The sequence below is a fragment of the Ahaetulla prasina genome, chromosome 3 (assembly GCF_028640845.1).
Source record: "Ahaetulla prasina isolate Xishuangbanna chromosome 3, ASM2864084v1, whole genome shotgun sequence".
NCBI lineage: Eukaryota > Metazoa > Chordata > Lepidosauria > Squamata > Colubridae > Ahaetulla > Ahaetulla prasina.
In genome coordinates this window covers 98,934,988-98,957,449 of record NC_080541.1, presented here as the reverse complement: position 1 = coordinate 98,957,449, position 22,462 = coordinate 98,934,988, and positions in this window count along the sequence as shown.

The following is a 22,462-nucleotide window of genomic DNA, read 5'->3' as shown; positions in this document are numbered from 1 at the left end:
GGAAAGCTATGAATTCAATTTGTTTTGTACCAATCTCTTTCATTCTGCCTTCTTTGTGGAATTGCACTGCATTGTTAAAAGATGCATCCGCTGCCTTTGCTAGCACAGAATGTCATCAGCAAACAACAATCCTGCACAACTCTGTTCTGCCACTGAAGCCTCCTGAGATAAGTAGCTATAACTAGAAATAATATCCTCTAAAAAGTGTATCAGCCTTGCAGTCTTTTGATCCACACTAGTAAAAACTAAAACAATTGCATATGTTTTAGCACTTCCCAGTTAGAGCTGATAAATTATTTTTCAATTTATCTCTCACAGAATGACTCTCAAAGAATCTTGAATGAAATGAAATTTTGTTCAAATCTCAGGTCACAAACTTCAGCTGAATCACATCCTCTTCAACTCTTGTGCTTTCAATCTGAATGAAATCAGAAATAGTTCACAAAAAAATTGCCTGTAATCAAAATTTTGGAGACACTAGACAACTCATGTCCTGTTGGATCATCCTGGTGGTTCAGTGGTTGGAATGCAGGCAAATTCTACAGGCAAATTCCACTGCCAGGAATTTGATCCTAATGGGACTCAAGGCCGACTCAGCCTTCCATCCTTCAGTTCCAATAAAATGAGGAGCAGACTGTTGGGTGCAATATGCAAATAATCAACCTCCCAGAGAGTGCTATAAAGAGGTATGGGGTGATATATAAGTCAAAATGCTATTGCTATTGTTAGTTATCCTTTCAGGAATATTTTCTTACCAGATTCTGTTATGCCTTCAACAGTGACAGAGCTTGTAATGTACTGCCTTCACTGGAAAAATTGGGATACATTCAGGGATGTAGGTGCCTAGAAAATAGCCCATGTTGAATTATATAGCACAAACATCAGCACAGGAGATGTTTTATGACATTTTGTATTATGTCATAAAATGTTTTAGGATAATGTTTATGTCATAAAATGTTTCATAAAGTTTACCAAATTTTATGAATTTGGAATTTGAAATTTTATGAATTTGGAATCCTGGACTTGGGATCATTCTGTAAATGAACTCATTTGAGGTACTTTGCTTCAAAAAAATTGTTTCCCTATGATGTACGATTTCACTTGGTTAAAGGTTATGGGAACAAGATTTTTAGTAATTAGATTAATTACTTAGGTTGTTTGGGGGACTAATAAACTTTTGTGAACTTGTTGGCAAGGTTATAGTTAATCGAAGTACACATTTCTAAAAGTTTTGGGATGTTTAAAAATATTTCTCTTTGAATTTCTACTGCAAACACTGCTAGAAAGTTAATTTAAAATATTACTCTGAAGTAAATTACATATTTATTCTGGCTATGAGGAGTTTCTGGGTGAGGAAATTGTCTGCTAAAATCAATCCACTGTTTCATTGTTAAAAAACAAAGCAAATTAGTTATATAAGCATAGCAGTGAGGGAAGGGGAAAAGTCTAATAATACTTTTTTTTTATTCTGTTAGTCAACCTGTCAATGCAAAGCCCTGGCAATATCATAGGAGAGGAAAAAGGGAAAAAATAAAGTTTGTAATGAAAAATTATAAAGAGAAATCTATGAAAGTTTTTCCATCCCCCATTTCTGTTCTAGTCTGTACTGAAAAGGGAAAAAGCAGTATCTCTTCCTAATATGAGCTCACTCACCCACTTCTTTCTTATCTATATTCATCGGTTTTTAGGAGCCCAGCAGATACATGTCAAAATGATGAGTCTCAGCCTTGTTTCAAGAGAAAGTATCAATCTGCTGGTACATATTCTGTCTGACTTGATAGAATTTAAGAGTTACTACAGGCTCTACAGTTCCACGGCAGAATGTAATTTTGAACTCAGTCCTTAGTGATGGACAAGATATTCTATTAAAGTGGTTGCCTCAATGAATTCAGGAAAGAGCTTTCCCAGATGTATGTCTTGGAATGTTTTGCCAATCTATTGTGCATTTGTGTGGGGACTAGCAACAGAAATGAATTCCTTCTGTGTCCAATCATATATTTTAACATGTTTTCTCTATTAACAAATTTCTTCTGTTTTCAGCCCTCCTTCCCACTCCCCATCAATTGTAAACTACCCAGAGTCATCACGTGGCATACACAGTTAATAAATAATAGTAATAGTAATAGTAATAGTAATAGTAATAGTAATAGTAATAGTAATAATAATAATAATAATAATAATAATAATAATAATAATAATAATAATAATAATAATAATAATAATAATAATAATAGTTTTCCTTTGCTTTTCAGGCAATATAAAATATATTATTTTTCATGCCTTTCCCTTTCTTAAACCTTTGTTTGAGAAATAATTGTTTCCATCTATTGGAAATATAATAATTTTTTTTACAAGAAAGCAGATGTGTCCAGGTGGAAAAATATATATTAGAAATGATAGAGGAACGCAAAGAACAATATTTGTTTCTCCATAAAATAGAGAAAAGTTCATTCCATGTCAAAAAATCATTATGCTTTGCATTTTCGAAACCAAACCCTTAGCAGCTGGTGATAACAATTCAGATAGAAGAACATACTGGGATTATTTTAAAAGTCAATCTTGCTAAATGCTTGACAATTAAATCACATAAGTAGACATCTCAGCCAGAGAAAATCCAGCCCTTATGTCATTTTAAAGTATATTCAGTCATATACTTTACATACTGTTTTCTCTGTTACAAATCAACCTGCAATTTGTTTAAATCTTGATAGCAGCTGAGTTCTCTGGACAGTCTCCCTGTAGAGGTCAAGCTGAAAAAGAAATATTCTGCCAAATTCAGCCACCTCTGCTTTTATGTTGAGTTGTATTATCTTGGCTTCTTATGTCATTATGTGGTTTGGAAGCCTCCTAGGAATGCTTTAAATTGTTTACTTCATATGATTTCACTTTGTATTATTAAGATATATCAGGGGGCTTGTAAGTTTGATAAATTATGATTACTATTTATGATACTAATATGGTAGTACTAAGTAATAAAATACCATTTATTACTATCTTAGTCACCAAGAGTCATTTGATTGGACCAGGATTCAAATATAATAGGTGAATAAATAACATTTACCCATGTACCCTTTCCTTGATACTTTCATCTTTATGCAATTTCTGAAAATAAATGTTTGTTTCACACCATTAATAAATGTGTTTTGATTCACATATTATCTCAGAAAGGTGAATAAAGTTGATATGCTTAAAAAAAACCAAAAAAAACCCTAGATCAGGCCAAAAATCAGGTTTTAGAGTTTTCAATTATATAAGACTCCTGCTTGAAATAACTATCTCTCTATCAATATCTATCTGTATCTATCTCCATCTCTATCATTAAGGCACTTAAAATATTTCTATTTTTGATTCTTTGAGATAACTAAAACACAGGTTCTGAAATACAATTCAATAATTAAATGTAAAAGAGGAACAAAGCTACATTAAAAAAAATAAAACAAAGCAGAATCAGGCAAAGCGTCATGCGCCAACAGAATGAAATAATATATGGCAGTTGGGGGGAAAAATAAAAAATGTCTCCCAGCAAACTTCAGTTCATTTAGGTTCTAAAATTTTTAATATTGTATTGAAATGTATACAATATTTTAACTCTGTCTTGATTTTGAAATACCAGTGTTAAGGTTGTGAATTTAGGTTGCTATATAACTGTTTTTCCTTAAAACCAGCCAGCCAGCCAACTTTCTACCTGTCTGCCTATCTATTTATCTAGCCATCTATCTAATTTGTTAGGAACAAACATTCTATTATTTTTAAGCATATGCATACGTCTTTAGAAATGCTTATGTAATTTATTCTTTGGTTAAATACCTCAGTGTGGAAACAGGATGTCTGATTTGGCCACAGGAAAAAGGTAACAATATGTGTAACCTTGAATGCTAACTGAAGCCTTGGTTACAGTTGCTAAGGTGGTCACAATCCTTGGCATTTACCAATACTGAATCTGAATGTCCTTAATGGTACAGACCATCTTCTTGCTAAAGGATATACAGCTTCTGACACTGCCTCCATCTTTTTCCATTATTAGATAGCAGGTTTTGTTGATTTCTGATTTTTATTTTCTAGACCAGATTTTTCCGCAACGTCAGGCACAAGACCCCACTTGTGGAATTAGTGCTCCATAGCTAACTGAATGGGGAGAAACATTATGAAAAGTCTTCCAAAATTGGATGGAGACAGTATTTGCTGCACTTTTTGGTCCACCCTTTGAGACAATAGGAGAACGGATCCTGTTTGACATTGATCATTATGAGAGTCCAATGGATTTATCTTCTTAATTGCTAAAGTTTTTAACTAACAGAAAATAAAAGATTGGACAGGGAACTTTCAAAACCTGATAGAGGTAGAGTGGGGCAGACAGAAACTAGAAATGTCAAACACTAAAAGATAAGACGCATATAGATGGGGGGGGGGAATAAGGCTGAGTTTGAATATTTTGGACCTGAAATGGAGCTAAAAAAAAGAAAGGAGCCAAAAACCATTAAGTTTTGCCACAAAAGTTTCATGCGTTCTCCTTAAGAAAACAGAGAAACTTCAGCAAGCAAGCAGAAGAGAATCTCAAATGTTATGGTACTGACCCAGGTGAAAAAGTAGTTGTCACTGTATTCAACCTATGAGACTGGGAGAACAGGAGTGGAACTTCAGAGAAGACATCTATTCTGGAACCAAACGTATTCTGTAAGTGCAAATGAATAGAGAGATAAAGAAAGAATTTACTTGATTATATAAGAGGGTAAATAAAATATCCATGAAAACCAGCTAGGTGACTTTGGACTAGTCACTCTTAGCCTAACCCAGGGGTCTGCAAACTTGGCTCTTTTAAGACTTGTGGACTTCAACTCCTGGGAGTTGAAGTCCACAAGTCTTAAAAGAGCCAAGTTTGCAGACCCCTGGCTTAACCTATCACACAAGTATGTTGTTTGTTGTGAGAAAAGTAGGAGGATGTTGTGTTGGATATGCTTGCTGCCCTGAGTTACAGTATTTCTAAAAATAATAGAGATGATATTCAAATAAACAAATACCCTTCTGACAATGAATTATATGATGGAAGGTTAAATTGAGCTTAACTCCTTGCTTTAAATCAATATAAAACAGGTGATTTCTTTGTTCTTATTGCAAGTATGGATGCTTTTGAAATTATAACATTATCCTAAAATTATTTATTTTATCCTATATCCATAATTTAAGCTCACTTAGGCATGAATAAATTTTATAGTTTATTAACTAAGCTACTATTGGGAGGTGGGAGGAGTGATTTTAGCAGATGGTTTATTTTAGCTAGCATTATAGCTGCAGAAGTTATATGGTTTTAGTTAAAAGTTATAATTTTTTCCCAGAGCAGATTATAAATATCATAAATAAACCATAAGAAAAAAAATTATAGCTATTTTCCCACCATGTATTGGTAGCAAATCTACAGTGGTTGTTCAAGGACAGACTGAAATGATATAGAGGTGGGAGCCTATTACTGGGTGGCTAACAAGGGTTAAAAATATTACAATGCAAAAACAGGCAATAAAAAAATTAAACAGCATTTTTAAGAACCTGTTGCAACTGGCTAAATGACAATTATGTTTTTGTGTCTTAACATAGTGTCAAGATTAGCTTAACTACAGTTTCCTGAATAAACTATATTTGGCTATATATAGCTTACTCAAAGCCATAAACCAGTGTTTACAAATCCACAACATTGGGTTTATTTAACAGATTGATTAAACCAGCATTATGGCTTAGTGTAACACATGCCTCCAGCCCCTCCTCATTATGACACTGTCATTTTTTTTAATGCATGGATGATACCATTCTCCACAACAAAGAGCCCTTGTTTTGAGAATGAGGTTGCTTTATAGGAAGAGGTGAATAAACAAGCTTTGCTTTGATTAATTTTATTCTATAAGAAAGAAGGCAATTATTATTTTTTAATTGCTGAGAGTATATATTAGCTTTATACAATTTGTTTTTTTTCCTTCACAAAAAAGACTATTTTAGTATATGAATGGAAATAAGTAGACAAAATAATGTATTTAAAATATTAATTAAAAATCTGGTAAAATTGCTGTGGATCAATGTGTCTGGAAAAAGCATGTCCTTGAAATCTGGCAGTTGATTATAGCTCCTTAGCAAGAAGTCCTGAAGAGGCCATTTCATATTGCACAATTATGACTTGCTTCTCCTTATTTCTCCTGTGCCACTTTCTAATGTCACTGTCACACCAAACTTTTGGAAAAAGAACTACTAACATTACATGACCATTACTGCAGAGCTTCTTAATCCAAAAGAATCTGTCCAGGAAAAGAAACATCCTAAGCAAGGTCTCAAGAACAATGCATTGATAGATTCGAATGCAGAATAAAGAAGCGGAGAAGTTCAGTGAACTATTTCACTTAAACATTTTCACTGATTGTCATGAAGTATTCATGCTGCACATCATTAACTTTTAGTCTAGTCCATCAACTGTGAAATTCACAGTTAGCATACAGGACGTCTAGGCACTGACTGGTTGTTTTATTCATAATATAAATCTGAAGATGCTTGATCTTTCTTAAGGTGACATCCCATTTCAGAAATAAAGGACAGTAAAGATTAAGGGAACTTTGAAGAGAAGAACAGTTTTCTTACAGACAGCAAAGCACTATTATCTCCAATTATATGATGGAGGGCTCTTTTTTTCAGTTTCAAAGGACAAAAGCTAAAAAAAAAATAGTTTTGAACGAGAGACTCTTCTAGTAATGCAAAAACATGAGCTGGGCAGATTTTTAATTCACGGTACCAACACAAATAGAGATGGAATATGTGCCAATAAAGAGTTGAGAAACGCCTTGATTGGCATAGGAGGCTGTCATAATAATCCAAAACAGTAGCAGAAGAATAAAAGTGGCTCCCCTGGCTCACCTTCATTTCACCGCTTCTGTTCTCCCTTTCATCCTAAAATTACTGTTTATTGAAAACTCCACATTTGGGCAAACAGCAGCCAGGGAGAGGCAGTTTTAAGCAAAGAAATAGTTTCTTGTCTGGAAATAGTCCATCTAAGAACAGTCCCTGCCCAAATGTAATAGAATGTGGGAAAGACTTTGAGAGACAGGGCATAGAGATGCTGCTGAGGGAAAGGTCAGATAAGGGACAACATAATCCACAGGCACATAGTGGGAGTGGCAAGAGGTTCAGAAGAGACCCTCCTTAGTTTATTGGGTGTAAAGGGGATAGGAGGGAGAATTGTACTGTAGATTCTGCTGATGTAGTTTTACAATAAAGTAGAATTAATTTATCTGGTTTACCCTGCAAGGCCTATGGAAGTGTAGAAACCTCATCATATTTCTTTTGCTTCCAAAGAGAAGTAGGCCAGTAGTGGGTTTCACTTACCCTCGCTACCAACTCACTTCACTCATGCATGGCGCTTCTGCACATGCGCAGAGCATCCATGATGATGTCCTGGGGGTGGACAGAGCCTGCCACCACGGCTACCAGATCTCCTGAACCGGGGCAAACTGGTAGAAACCCACCACTGAAGTAGGCCTTTTAAGCATTAAAAATTTCAATTTGTAACATGTACTTAGGTCCTTATAGTCTCCAGGTAGACAAACAAGTCAAATAAATAAATAAACAAACCGGAGAGGAGAAAGGTTGGCAGTACAGGTAGCCGTCAAGTTGCAACAGTTCATTTAGTGACTGTCTGAAGATACAACAGCACAGAAAAAAAGTAACATGACCATTTTTTCACACTTAAAATCATTGAACCATCCCTACGGTCACGTGACCAAAATTTTGATGCTTGGCAACTGGTTCACATTTATGTCGATTGCAATATCCTGGGGTCAGGTGATCCTTTTGTGACCTTCTGACAAGCAAAGTCAATGGAGAAGCCAGATTCTCTTAATAACTATGTTACTAACTTAACAACTGCAGTGATTCATTTAACAACTGGAGAAAGAAAGGTTGAAGAATGGGCCAAAATTTATTTAACAACTGTTTCGATTAGCAACAGAAATTTTGGGCTCAATTGTTGCCATAAGTTGAGGACTAACTGTATTTTTTTCCTTTTTATTGTAAGTTATGATACATCATTTCAATATAATGATATTAATATAGTATATACTTGATATCGGCTATTTCAGTATCTTAGAATATTGGAAATAAAAAATAAAAATAAAAAAGTGTATATTCTATCAATATTAATTATAATTTAGGACATTGGTGTCATGAGTATTATAATTATTTGCTTTTCCATTCAGATTTAAATAGTATCCTAAGGGAAGAGATGAAGACAGAACTCATTGTGATATGCATCAAGATATTTGTTACATAATAACTGTTTTGGTCTTAAATTACTTGATATTGAAATCTCCATTGTATTGTTATGAAAAAAAATAACAACACAAAGGTTGGCAATATCTACCTATATTTTAGCTGCTACTGAATTTATATAGAAGGACATTTCAAAGTGATTTTGAAATTTCCTGTTTGTGCAGAACAGCCAAGCAATTTCAATAGAGGACAGACAGTTTTGATAAAATTGCACATTTTTCAGGGAATCTTGCATTTTCCAGCTTTTAATAGCACTTAGCAGCTTCTGTCTTATTTCATGCAACAACGTGGCTCTGAATAGAAGTTAGCACATCATGCCTCAGGCTAGAACCTCCTTCAGCCAGACACTTCAATTTTTCCACTGCCATTCCAGGATAAATGTAATAGTTTACTTTACAAGATTATTTTAATGAAGTTTGTGGCCGCATACATGAATATAATTTACTACGGTTGAAATGTTCACACAACAATCATGCTACATCACTGCTGTAAAACCAAAGTTAAGTTATAAAACTTTGGAGAACAATAAAACAAACAAACCCCTCAGTAGATAGCTTAGTCCTGCTCTTCCAGTAGAACAGGAAAGATTTAGACAGGGTTCTCTTCCTCCTAAACCCAATACAAAATTGGAGCCTTAATGCTGATTAACTTCTTGTTTCTATCATTAACCACCCTGCCTATTACAGTAAGGACAAAAGCAAGGTTTCAAAGAAGTCACTACAAGGACAATAGTAAACTATAGCGTATAAATAAAAACTGCTAGCAATTCCAGTGTAGTGAAAGTATTGATGGTGAGACGGCTTGATTAGATAGCTTGATGGTTAATCAAGTTCTGAACATCTGTGAGATGATTATAAGTTTTTTATGTCTGTTGTCTTTGAGCACATTGTTCAAATTCATATGCACTGGTTTGGTTTACAGCTTCGGTGCTCATCTTTTACCCAGTATGTTTCCTTTATAGTCCATGTGTGTACATTTATCCTATTAAGCATGTTGCTTTATTTGTATTATGCCCATATAGTCAAAGCTAGATAAAGTGATCTCCCAACAGCTGCCTTAAGTTCCTGGCATGGTAATTTAGTTGTAATTTCTGTTTTGTTCTTTTAGCTTGTTCAGTGGTGCATTGAGCTATTACTCACTTTTGACCTGTCATGAAGTTGGTGTCAGTCTTGTCTGATTGTTTTCATTCGAATCCTACCTGGCTGTGCCTAATTTCTATTCATGCTTTCATATAAATCCTGGGAAGAATAACTGATCCTGCAGAGGCTTCCTAAGGCCATTGCTTGCAAAGGTGCTGAATAAATTTCAAAACATGAAGTCCGTAATAATGAGGTTTTGACAGCGCTACCGATAGTAGCTGGCCTTGAGAAATTATTTCAAAATGATTTTCCCTTGGAGGAGATAAAACATTTTATTCTAACCTGAGTTGCATACAAGCAGTGTTAAAAATAAGTTCTATTAAATGCTCCATTCAAAGAAAATGAATCATGGGGTAATTACCCCTTCTTAAGAAAAAGTCAAGGATCTCCATCAGTAGAAAGAAGGGAGACTGCATTTCATTTCTATTGGACTAACGGAGAGTTAAGCTTCCTATTAACTTTGCAAAATTCATCTGCTTGTTATTGTTCTGTGTTAAATGGTCAAGTCTGTAAGATTGAAAGATTCACTATGTCTAATAACAGCAGGCAATAATAGTGATGGACTGTGAAATGCCTTTATCTTCCAAAGGCTTTTTTCTTTATAAAAGTATGAAGATTCTGACTGCCTATTTTTATATCTTTATTTCTTATATGCTGTGCCCATATAGGTTTTAGCACATAAGAAGAAAGAAAGAAAGAAAGAAAGAAAGAAAGAAAGAAAGAAAGAAAGAAAGAAAGAAAGAAAGAAAATATTTTTATGTAAAAACATAAATTTCTACTATATATGTGAGTACTATAAGATATATATACACTATATGAGGACATTTCATGCCAATGGAATTGGCCCACTCCCCCAGCACTGGCAGAAGCGGCATGCTTTGGACCCTGTCAGTCAAGGAATTCTAGCTAGTGGGGTCCAGAAGAAGAGCCTTTTCTGCCATGACTCCTGCCATTTGGAATATCTTGCCCCCCCCCAGGTGAGATCTGCACCTACCTTTTTAACCTTCTGAAAGGGCCTGAAGCAGTGGTGGGATTCAACCGGTTCACAACACTTCAGCCGAACCGGTTGTTAAACTGCTAGCTGGCCCCTCCCCTCCCTGCCTCTTCCATAAATCTACATGCACCCTGTTTTGGCTCCCAGGAGGTTGCAGGAGGCCTACTAGGCCCAAAATGGAGCATGGGGGGGTGCGGTATACTCATCCCCATGGCCCATTTTTGCTCCTGGGAGTGCAGTAGGCCAATTGCTGCCTCTCACACCACCTGGCCATGCCCACCATGGCCACGCCCACTCAGCCAGTCATTAGGGCAGAGAAACAGTTGTTAAATTATTTGAGTCTCACCACTGGCCTGAAGACCTGACTAAGGTAATCCATTATAAGGTAAGACCCCCCACTTCCTCCCTGTGTGCATCTTGCTCCTTTCCTTCCCATCTTTATTCATTTTAAAGTCAATTTTAGCAATATTTGTTGTTTTAATAGTCTGTCTTGTTGCTTTTATTGATTGTAAGCCTCCTAGAATCTCCTCTAGGCAAGATAAGTGGCATATAAGTCTAATAAATAAATAAATAAATAAATAATGACTATATATCAGGGATGCCCAAAGTTATCACCTTTAAGATCTGTGAACTTTAATTGAGGAATTCTGGGAGCTGAAGTCCAGAAATCTTAAAGTCGACAAGGTTGGATACTCCTACTATGGATACCACTCCTAATTTCATATGCTATGCTATGCTATGCTATACTATGCTATGCTACATGTATCAGTGTTTCTCAACATTGACAATTCTAATATGTGTTGACCAATTCCTATATTTCCTGGAAAATTCTGAGAGTTAGACCATACACCCTAGACTTGCTACATTGAGAAACACTGCCTTAGATAAGTAATTCTTCTTTTCCCATCAGTGGCATTCCAAAGCCCAGATAGTTCTATCTCTGTAGAAAGGAACCAAGGAATTACACAACTTGAAAAGGTTACTGATTCTGGGCTGTAATAGTAGCAGCTTTGGCCATGGCCAAGCCAATAAAAGTTTGAAGAAGATATCCAAAAATGCAGAAGCAGACACACACACACACACACACGAAAGAACACAGAAAATTGGTACACTCAGAAACCCCCAAATTATAGTTGCAATGAAACTTTATAGAAGCCCACCATAGGCAATTTTTAAAAAGTCAAGAAGAAGAAAATATCTTATGCCACCAGACTTGAAATTCTGGGCTTAGAAAACTTAGAACTACGCCACCTTCGGTATGACCTAAGCATAGCTCATAAAATTATCTGCTACAATGTCCTACCTGTCAATGACTACTTCAGCTTTAACCACAACAATACACGAGCACGCAATGGATACAAACTTAAGGTAAACCGCACCAAACTCCATTGCAGGAAATATGACTTCAGCAACAGAGTGGTCAATTCCTGGAATACACTACCTGACTCTGTGGTTTCATCGCAAAACCCACAAAATTTTAACCTAAGACTGGCTACTGTTGACCTCACCCCATTCCTAAGAGGTCTGTAAGGGGCATGCATAAGAGCACCAACGTGCCTACCATCCCTGTCCTAATGTTTCCTCTATTTGTATCTATTTTATATATCCAATCCATGCTTATACTTATTACCTAATATGTTCTTGGCAAATAAATAAATAATAATAAAGTTAACATTTAATCACAGTAGTGATTTTCTGTGCAAAATTGCAAATACGTACGTGTTTCCAGGACTGCAATCATTTAATTTGCCTATCATTCTGAGTAGATTAATGTTACATAATACTAATACAGCCTTGAATGTAAAAGAAAAAATATTAAATGGCTGCAGAAAAGGTGACTGACCAACAGAAAGTAGACAAAATTTCTCCTTATCTATACATGCTATTTTTACCTATTTTTGTATAGCTTTCAAAGAATCTGCTCTAAATTGAAGGCAAGAAAACAGACTTTTACAGATCCACACATCCTTAAATGATATTCATTTCACTCTACACAGTTATAACATTTCAAACTTCATCATTATGGTTGTAAATGTTAAGAACAATTTGAAATCTCCATTGAATCTTTGCATTGATTTAGCAAGAGTGCAATAAGATTGAAATCAGCAGCAATGGTAAATATCTCTAGTTCAACTCATAAAACAATCCTGTCTCTTATATAGAAAGTTAGGAAGAGCAGCAGTAAGATTTGTACAGTAATATTCCAATTTTGTTCACCATCTTGTTATAGTTTATGTTGCTGGTACTTGTAATATTGAGTTGCATTTGCAACTCATTGTCAGGCAATATCTATCGCATTTAATCCTAAAAGGCAATTAAATTTCATCATTACTATTATAGTTCTACATATATATTTATCAATCTACCAAAAGTTACAATATGTTTTTCAGTAATATAGCACTAGTGCCAAATAGAATTCTATTACTGTTTTTAAACAAATCAGTCCTAAAATGTTTTCTCTGATATGAAGGAGCACAGAGATAGATTTCAGGTAGAACGTGACAACTACTAGCCCCTAATTGTCAGTTCTTTTTCCCTTTCTTTGGTTGATTTCAAATCCACCTATCACCAAGTAACATGAGAAATCAGGCCAAGGTTTCCCTGTTCCAAGTTCTCTCTGGCTAATCAATTGCTTTGAATAATTTATACTTATGCAGGGTGGAAAGGCGCCGAGAGGGCATGTCGGATGCCCTCTTCTGCCAAGTATTCTCAAACTGGGTTGCCGTGAATTGCGGGCCGCTATCGGAAACTAGCGTGTCGGGCAACCCATGGGTTACAAATAGGTGCCGAGGACTGAGATCACGGCCTCGGCTGTCATGGATCTCATGAGAATGATTTCCAGCCATTTGGAGTAGGCATCGACTACTACCAGGAAGGTTTGGCCGTGGAAGGGCCGCAAAATCAATGTGGATTCTAGACCAGGGCCCTTGGGGTCTCTCCCATTCCCGAACCGGGGCCGTTGGGGGTAGCGGTCTGACTCCTGGCAGGCCTGGCATTTCCTACCCTTTCAGCAATTTCTGAGTCCATTAAGGGCCACCACACATAGCTTCTCGCTAGACCCTTCATCCTTACGATCCCTGGGTGACCCTCGTGGAGGAGATCCAACACCCTTTTCCTCAATTTCTCTGGGATCACCACCGATCCCCCATAGCAGGCACCCCTTGAGCCGAAAGTTCCCCACGCTTTACAAACTTTAAACGCCGCTCGCAGCGGGCCACCCTCTTGTACCCAACCAAGTACAGTTCTCAAAATAATGTCCTGCATGATGCCCGAGCCACCTCCTTAGATGTGACTGGGCCAGAGTCCAGAGAGTCAATTAACAGTATGGGCGCCCCGGAGTGGGGTCCTCGATCGCCCCTGGTAGTGGGCATCTGCTTAATGCGTCCGCATGCCCCAACTCTTTCCTGGCCGATGCTGCAGTTTGTAGGAGTAGGCGGCCAAAAGATAGTCCATCGGGTCAATCGGGCGAAAGTGCCACAGGCGTTGGGCGGTCGCCAGCCAGTATCCCTAACAGTGGTCTATGGTCTGTAACAATTTCAAAGTCTCTACCAAAACATATTCGTGAAACTTTTTACCCTGACACTATAGCTAGAGCTTCCTTATCCAACTGACTATAGTTCCTCTCTGTCGAGGACATCGTTCTGGAGTAGAAGGCTATTGGGGCTTCTGTGCCATTTGGAAGCCTGTGGCTGAGCACAGCCCCCACCCGTAAGGGAAGCATCGCAAACTAATACCAATGGCATTGTGCTATGATACTGAATTAGTAAGCTATCGCCGAGAGTAGGTTTTTACTGCTTCAAAGCCCTAGCTTCCATCTTTCCCCAAGACCAAGCAGTATTCTTTCCCAGTAACTTATGTAGCGGCTCGGCAACGGTTGCCTTATTTTTCAAAAGACCGTAAAAGTTCACTAGACCCAGGAATGCCTGTAGCTCTGTTTTGTTTTTGGGCGCTGGAGCCTTTCTTATTGCCTTGACCTTGCTCTCAGTGGGTGGATTCCTTCCTTGTCTATTCTGTAGCCCAAGAACTCTACGGATTCTACCCTATTTGGCATTTGTTCACTTTAACCTTTAGACCGCTGACCGAAAATGCCCAGAACTTTTCTCAATCGTTCCCCAATTCTTCTAAATTTTCGCTGATACCAATACATCATCGAAATAGGGACTACCCCGGGAGCCCTTGCAGAAGTCGCCCATTAAATTTTGAAATAGACCAGAGCCACACTCACCCCAAACTGTAACCGGGTACACTTGAAAGCACCTCTGTGAGTCACAATTGTCTGGGCTTGGCTGTGTTGGCGCTCACGGCAGTTGTTGATAGGCTTGGGCCAAATCTAATTTGGCAAAATGTGCCCTTGCCCCAGCGAGTGCAGCAAGTGTTGCACCACGGGACTGGTAGCGCTTTTGCAAGGCTTTGTTTAACGTTGCCTTGTAGTCAGCGCAGATTCTAACTGACCCATCTGGTTTCACTGGGGTGACGATTGGCGCCTCCCACTTTGCATGATCGACTGGCACCAGTATCCCCTGACTGATGAGCTTGTCTATCTCCTGTCAATCTTGGGTTTAAGGGCAAAGGGACCTCCTTGCTTTTAACCGTATGGGGCTACCTGGGGTCTAAATTGAAGGAAATAGGGGTCCCTTGTACTTGCCCAGGCAGTCCTTGAACACATCTTCGAATTCGTCCATGAGTGTGTCTTTTAGGTTAAAGTCACTTGTAGATGCCAGTCACTCCCATGCCCAATGCACGGAACCAGTCTAGTCCCAACAAACTTGGCAGGGTCCCTTCGACTATCGTGATGGGCAGGGTCTTCTTGTGTGGTCCGCATCGACGCGGACGGAGGTGGTCCTCAACAGGGATGCGATTCCCTTGGTAGTCGTGAACTCGTAGCCGCTGTGTTTGCAGTTTGCGCTTGGCGATTCTCGGCAAAGCCGCAAAGTGTCCCAGGACATGATTGTGATCGCTGACCCGTGTCCACTTCTAGTCGGCACGGCACTCCTTCGATTTTCGGTTTAGTGAAGATTTTCTTCTCGACGCGGGTTGCTGCACGGCCTATTATCACGGTCGCTCGATTTGAATTCGCCCTTTTGTTTTGACCAATCGCGGGTCGCCTTGCCGATCCTGCGCCTGATTGGTTGGTTTGAATTTTCGGCGGAAGGTTGGGGTGCTCGACAGACTTGAGCCAGGTGCCCTTCTTCTCGCACCGCCGACATGTAGCGCCCTTGAACTTGCATCGTTGACGCTGGTGTTGCCCTCCGCAACTTCCGCATTCATCCCGGTCTTCTTTGCCCCTTCTCTCGGTGAGGCAAACTCCTTCCTCATCCTCGCCGCCTGATTCGGTCTGGATTTCTTCATTGTGGACCGGGTTGATTTCGGCCGCCATTGGTGTGAGCGGCTTTTGTAGGGTTTCCGCCGCTTGGTGGACATCTCATGAGCTCTGGCTTCGCCCAGAGCGCTTGCCAGCGTTAGATTGCTTTTGATAGCAGCCGCCTCCGCAAACGAATGTCTCTGACCCCACGGATGAGTTGCTCTAACAGCTCCTCATCCAAGTCTCGGTACCCACAATCTTTGGAGGCTTTTCTCAGGGCGGCCATGTAATCGCTGATGGATTCGCCCTCTTGTTGTCTGCGCTCTCCAAATTCAAAATGCCGTACGTATTTGGACGGTGTTGGCGCGAAATGGTTCTTCAATAGATTTTGCAGAGTTTGCCACGATACCGATTGTACCGGCGTTGGCTCTGCCAGGGCTTCCGCGATGTCGATGACCTCGGGACCGCAGTGGCTCAGGAAATATGCCCTTTTGCGGTTGTCTGGAACTCCTTGCAGTTCATTAGCCTCGAGGAAACTCTCGAAACGGGTCATGTACGTTCCCCATTTCTCCCTGGATGGGTCAAACGCGGGCGGAGTGTAGCTGGCCATCTCCGCTTTCTGCCCTGAGTTTGCTGGGTTCGGTTCTTCCGTGCTCAGCCTGCTCCTGGTGCTCTTTAGCCTCGAGATCCCACCTTCGCCGCCAGTGTTAAGTTCTGGAAGTAACGAGGCTGGAGACCAGGGTAGTGAGGCAGACCCCGAGCTTGTGTCAGGTAAAATCCTTACAAAAATAAAATAAAAAATAAAAAGAATAAAATATATAAAACATAAAAAATAAAATAAAATATAAAATAAAATGGGCAACCATACTGGTAGCCTTTTGGAAAGAGTAACCTCTTTGGAAGAGTAGAACTGTGTTTCCTCTAACTGTATTTAGTGTTTGGAACAGCTAACCATTTAAGCTTGATCAAGATTAAATGCTATTTTACTCAAGCCTCTGTTTAAGTCTCTTGATTGGCAGTTATGAGCTTAGACATATTAATAAATGGACTTTACATTTGGCGCCCAGACGTGGGGCTCGAAGGCAATGCTTTTCTTGAAATGGCTACATTTAGCCCCCCACAATTCTGAACTCCATTGAAGTTCAGCAGGCCTTCAAAACGGTGGGCAGGAAAAACTGGCATGGGCCATAGACAATGTCAAAGAGCGCTCCCAGTACGTTTGAACTGGTGATATTGGACTGGCCGGATGCCAGCAGATCCTGATTCCAGTCGGACCTGAACGCCCATTGAGGCTTGAACCGGGAAGATTCTACAATCCTAGGTGAGTAGAAATTTTTTGGGGAGGTAAGAGGAGTGTTGCTTTGTGTGTGCGTGAATGAGAGGAGGAAATTCCTACTAGAGGTTTGCCCTCCAAGTGAGTGCGGAGATCCAATTTGCGGTTCTGATTATTCGCGAGAATATCAGCCAGAGCGGATCGCTTTGAAAGGCGGGTGACTGTTGGAATAAAAAGTCTGCAGTGAAAGGGTCGTTCTGGTCAAAACTCTGAGCTTGGAAAGGGAGCCCAAGAAATCCTTTTGAAAAAAGGAGAGTTTGTCAGTTCGAGCCTAGGAAGTGCCCGAGAAAGCCCCTCACTGGACAAAAGCCCTTACTAAGAAGAGGAGGGTTTACTCAAAACCCCTGACCGAAGAAGCCGAGAAAGTCTCGAGGAAGAGATGGGTCTTTGGCCAAGAACTTCGAGCTGTCCCCGGCCCGAGAGTGAGGCAGACCCCGAGCTTGTGTCAGGTAAAATCCCTTACAAAAATAAATAAAAAATAAAAAAGAACAAAATATATAAAACATAAAAAATAAAATAAAATATAAAAATAAAATGGGCAACCATACTGGTAGCCTTTTTGGAAAGAGTAACCTCTTTGGAAGAGTAGAACTGTGTTTCCCTCTAACTGTATTTAGTGATTGGGACACTTTTCAGATGATTTTAGACCTATCGTAGCAATCAAAGTTGCTTTTAAAACCATCTGGCCAACCTACTAGCGTGGGAGCTTGGCCTCCAGAAGGCAGCTTTGATTTAGATTTTATCAACAAATTTGCTGATTTTTTGGCTACCATCAGATAAACTGAAGAGGAATCCTTTGTTGGTTTCTTTTTCAACCTCCTCTGTCAGCCAGAGATTCAGAGAGCATGTGGGCTCACTCCAACATCCTCTCCCCCTTGTCACTTTCAGAAAAAGAAACAAACTAGCCAAAGTGACTGAGGAGGAAGGAAAGTTTCCCCCACACCATATTACGATGCAAATGCTATGCCTGGCTTAAGTGCCTACAGCAGCACTCCAATTCCTTTCAATTGGAATTCCCACCTTGCAGGGAGTGCCTTCATCCTCCAGAGAACTAGGGATTTTGTCCTGCAAGGATTAAACCTGGGTGTCCCAAAAGAAAAAACAGTAAACTTCCACTATTCATCAGATCCTTCAAAAATCCCCCCACCCCTTTTTCTGAATCGTTTGAAGGATTGGTTTTGCAAAGTTTACTGACCAAAGTTTACTGATGATGTTTTGCTGAAAATAGCTTTCATGAGTCAAAGCACCTCCAACATAAGAAAGAAATTGCAAAACTACAAACCCCAACCCCCCCCTGCAGATAAACGTAAGAAAGGAGAATGCAAAAGCAAGTCCCTCTTTTAGCAGCTGCTTCCTGGAATCCCCAAAGAAGAGGGAGGGGAACTTCAGTTAACCCCTGGAGTACCTCCATCCATAGAGATCAATGTTGTCTTCAATTTGCCCATCGGAGGAGATAATGCCCTTTGAACAACAATGTCCCAGTTCAGTCACTGGGCGGGGAGGCTTCAGGCCAGAAACCCCAAAACCCTAGCTCCTTCACCCCTCACATCAGCCCAGACCCCTGAATTTTATCCTGAATTTTATTGATGGGGCTCTGGAGGGCAAATTGCTTCCCTCAGACTCTCTGATGGAGATAAAAGTAAGGAACAGATCTCACTCTTTTTAAGTAACACAAGCTACTTTCAGGGACCATCACTCAAGCGTTCCTTTCTAAATATTGCCACAATGTTTTGGGAAAATGTTTTGGGAAAGGATTCCCTAGCAAAGCTGGGAGCAATTGTAAAATGCACTCAGCAGGGAGTCCCCCTTAAAATTCCCCCAGGAGTTTTATCTATTTCCTGGAAAAGTGAATGATCCTTAATAGCCCTGACTCTAACAAGATAAACACCCACAACACCCCAGGGCAGAGACATTCTACTGTTTAAAGAGGTGGATGCTGTTATGTGTGGTAAGAAGACCCAGGATCAATTTGGTGTGAGTTCTGCTAAAATTCTTGGGTATGCATGTAGAATTGAATGTGATTGAATTGATTGTGATTTGTATGGCCAGCTTGCAAATTATTTAAACTTCTAGTAGTGTAGATTTAGTAAATAGTTTGACATTGTTGAAGGAAATAAGTTTAGCAGAGTGATGGCTTTCCTTCATGGAAAAAACTGTTCTTGGGTCTAGTTATTCTGATGTGCAATGCTCTATAGTGTCGTTTTGATGGTAGGCAGGTGGGTAGGAAAGAAGGGAAGGGGAAGATAGGATAGGAGAAGGAGGGGAAGATAGAGGGTTGGAAAGGCTGGCAGTGAGAACCGGGAAGGAGAAAGAGAAGTAGGAAAGAGAAGGAGAGGAAGAAAGAAGAAAGTAGAAAGAGATGGAGAAAGGAAGTAAGAAAGTGAGGAGGAGAAAGGATTAAGAAAGTAGAAGAAGGATGAGAAGGGTAGAAAGAATTACGGAAGGGAGTGGCCACCGAGCAGGCCCAATTGAGCATAATTTGATTATAGGATCGATTGTTGGATAAGTGATTGTACTGTACTCTGGTTACATTTCTGGCTTGATTGTACAGTATTTTATCACCTTTCCTGTAGGCTTCCTCTTTGGAATGACTTAGCTGCTTAAGTTTAGGTGTGAACCAAGATTTGTTGTTACTGGATATTTGTAAGTTCTTTGTCAGTACACATAGGTCTTCACAGAAGCTGACATATGATGTTACAGTCTCTGTGAGTACATCCAGGTCTGCAGTGGTATCTTCAAAATGTTCCAATCAGTAACTTTGTTTAGATCTCCCAAAATATTGGCCAGTGAATCAGGGAATTTGACTTCAGCCTCCATGGTTTGGTCAGCTAGAAACTGCTCTCTGAGTTTTCCCACTTGAGGGGGAAGGATTTAAAGAGACAACTTCCCCAGGTCTGTAAACGTTGTTTGATGGTGTGCATGTGTATGTATGTGTGCAACCATTTCCAGACCTGCATAATAATTTGAGAGAGTGCAGCTTGTAAGAAAGCTCCCTGAGATAATTGTGATGCTTGATTTGCATGGAATGCAACCTGATTGCAGTGTTAGAGAAACTCATTGAGAAGGTGTAAGATTTCTGTATTGTCTTTTGGATTTGCAAGAAGTGTGTGTGTGTGTGTGTGTGTGTGTTTGGATACATGAGAGAAATGGAGCAAGCAGCTTGACTGCTGCAATGAATTACTTTTGGAATTTTTTTCTAACCCTAGCCCTCACTGACTTATTCTAACCTTTACCCCCCCTCGCTCTCTTTTGAGCCAGGTTGGGAGGGGTGAGAGAAAGGGGGACTGGACAACAGCCATTCCCCCCCCCTCAGGGTGGACTTTTTGAATTTTTTTTTTCTCTCTGTCATCTTAACTACCCTCCCCATTACTCCCTGTTGAGCCAGGGGAGGGGGTGGACGAAGGGGGAGAACCATTCACCCCCCCTCCATTTTTTTTTCTCTGCTGAGCCTGTCTGAGAAGGGAGGGACAAATAGGCTCTTTGGAGCTTTGCTTTTCACTGATTTGGAATTTCTTCATCTGCATAAAAGCCCTGCAGATATATTTTCTTTTCCACCCTGAAAACAATTTTGATTCTAATTTTTAACCCTGTATACAATTTTGATTTTGATTTTAATTTTAATTTTTATTTTTTCTGGAAATGTTTGAGGTTTAAACTGCCTGATTAAACCTATACATTTATAAATGTTTTCAAAGCACACAGTTGACTAAAAATGTGTCATTTAGCTTTGTATTTTTGAAGCTGTTAACATACATAATAAGAGTTGGAAGGGACCCTTGGAGGTCTTCTAGTCCAACCCCTGCCCAGGCAGGAAACCCTACAGCATTTCAGACAAATGGCTATGTATGGGTGCATTTTTATTTTTTTTATTTTATTTTTTAAGCAGAAATCTGTTTTTGTTTTTTAAATGCACTCAGATTTTCCACATAAAGAGACTTATCCATAGGCTTATAAGATGCTTTTTTTTTTGAATCAGACTCAAGGCGCCCCTTATTTGCTGTTTGTACTGTTTATTTTTATTTTTTTAATAGCACAAGATGTGCCCTGTTTTAAGAACTATTTCAGAGATAAGTTAGACAATTATAAGTTAGACAATAATGCTGGCAATCCTTATGATTTATATTGATATATTGACCATCAATTGTGTTGTAAATGTTGTACCTTGCTGAACGTATCTTTTCTTTTATCTACACTGAGAGCATATGCACCAAGACAAATTCCTTGTGTGTCCAATCACACTTGGCCAATAAAATTCTATTTATTTATTTATTACAAGATGTGGAAAGAAACTTAGAAGGATACTGGTGCTATGAAGAATTTAATTTGTTAAGTCAAGCTTTGAATTTGAAGCTTGAAGCACTAAAATAACGGTTTGATGATAGGAGTTAGGAGTTAGAAAAGTATGAACAAGTAAGACAAATGGTGATTTCACTAAGATATGATGTGATTTGTTTTTGGAAGTTTTTGATACTGTGGATTTGTTAGTGAACAACTTCCACACATGAATAAAAAGGGTGGGAGATGGGTTTTTGTTGATTGTTTGTCTTTTTCTCTGCCTTCCACATAGTATGTTTTTGTTGATTGTCTTTTTCTCTGTCTTCCACATAGTATGTTTGTTAAAAAACTGAGACTTGTGTGTAAACCACCTCCCCAAGTTGTGTCATTTCTTCTTTGTCCCTACTTTTGTGTGAGTATGAATTTCTTCTTTGTCCCTACTTTTGTGTGAGTATGAATTTTAAAAGTGCTGGAAAGAAGGAAAATGACTTTTCGTCCAGGATGGACCAGCTACCTTTTCTCATATGGGAATATATTGTACCAGTTTATCTGTTTAATGTTATTGTTTGTTGTTTCTTTTCAAGTTCTATCTGCAAGCTATCTATTCTCCTTTGGCCCCCTCCCTAATCCTCCAACAATGCCTTTTCTCACCTAGAAAGGGAGGAGGAGGGGACCCTTTCTCATGTCTTTTAGCCCTGCAGATGACTCAAACCTGTGGAAACCAAATACATGGGTCAAGATGCTTTCCCCAAAAGAGACATTCCATCCATTTGAGCCAGCCTCTACTGAAAGTCACCAAAAACACCAAAGTGGAGCACAACTTCCCAATAAAGAAATGGACATGTAATGCTTGGACATGTAATGATCAAAAGACTCTTTTTTCAATCCCCAGATGGGGAAAGGGTGGCAATTCATTGTAAGGTTTTCTTTCTTGTTTTATATATTCATGTAAGGATTGTATTTGAGTAACTGTCACAGCAAGTCCTAACACCTTAGATTTCTGCAAGCAGCAAGTCCTGAACACCTTAGATTTCTGTCAGGTGGAAGAGAAACTTGCTCCATTAAAGAACTCCACAAGTGCCAACTGATTCCTGGAGACCAACTGAGAATGAACATTTTCA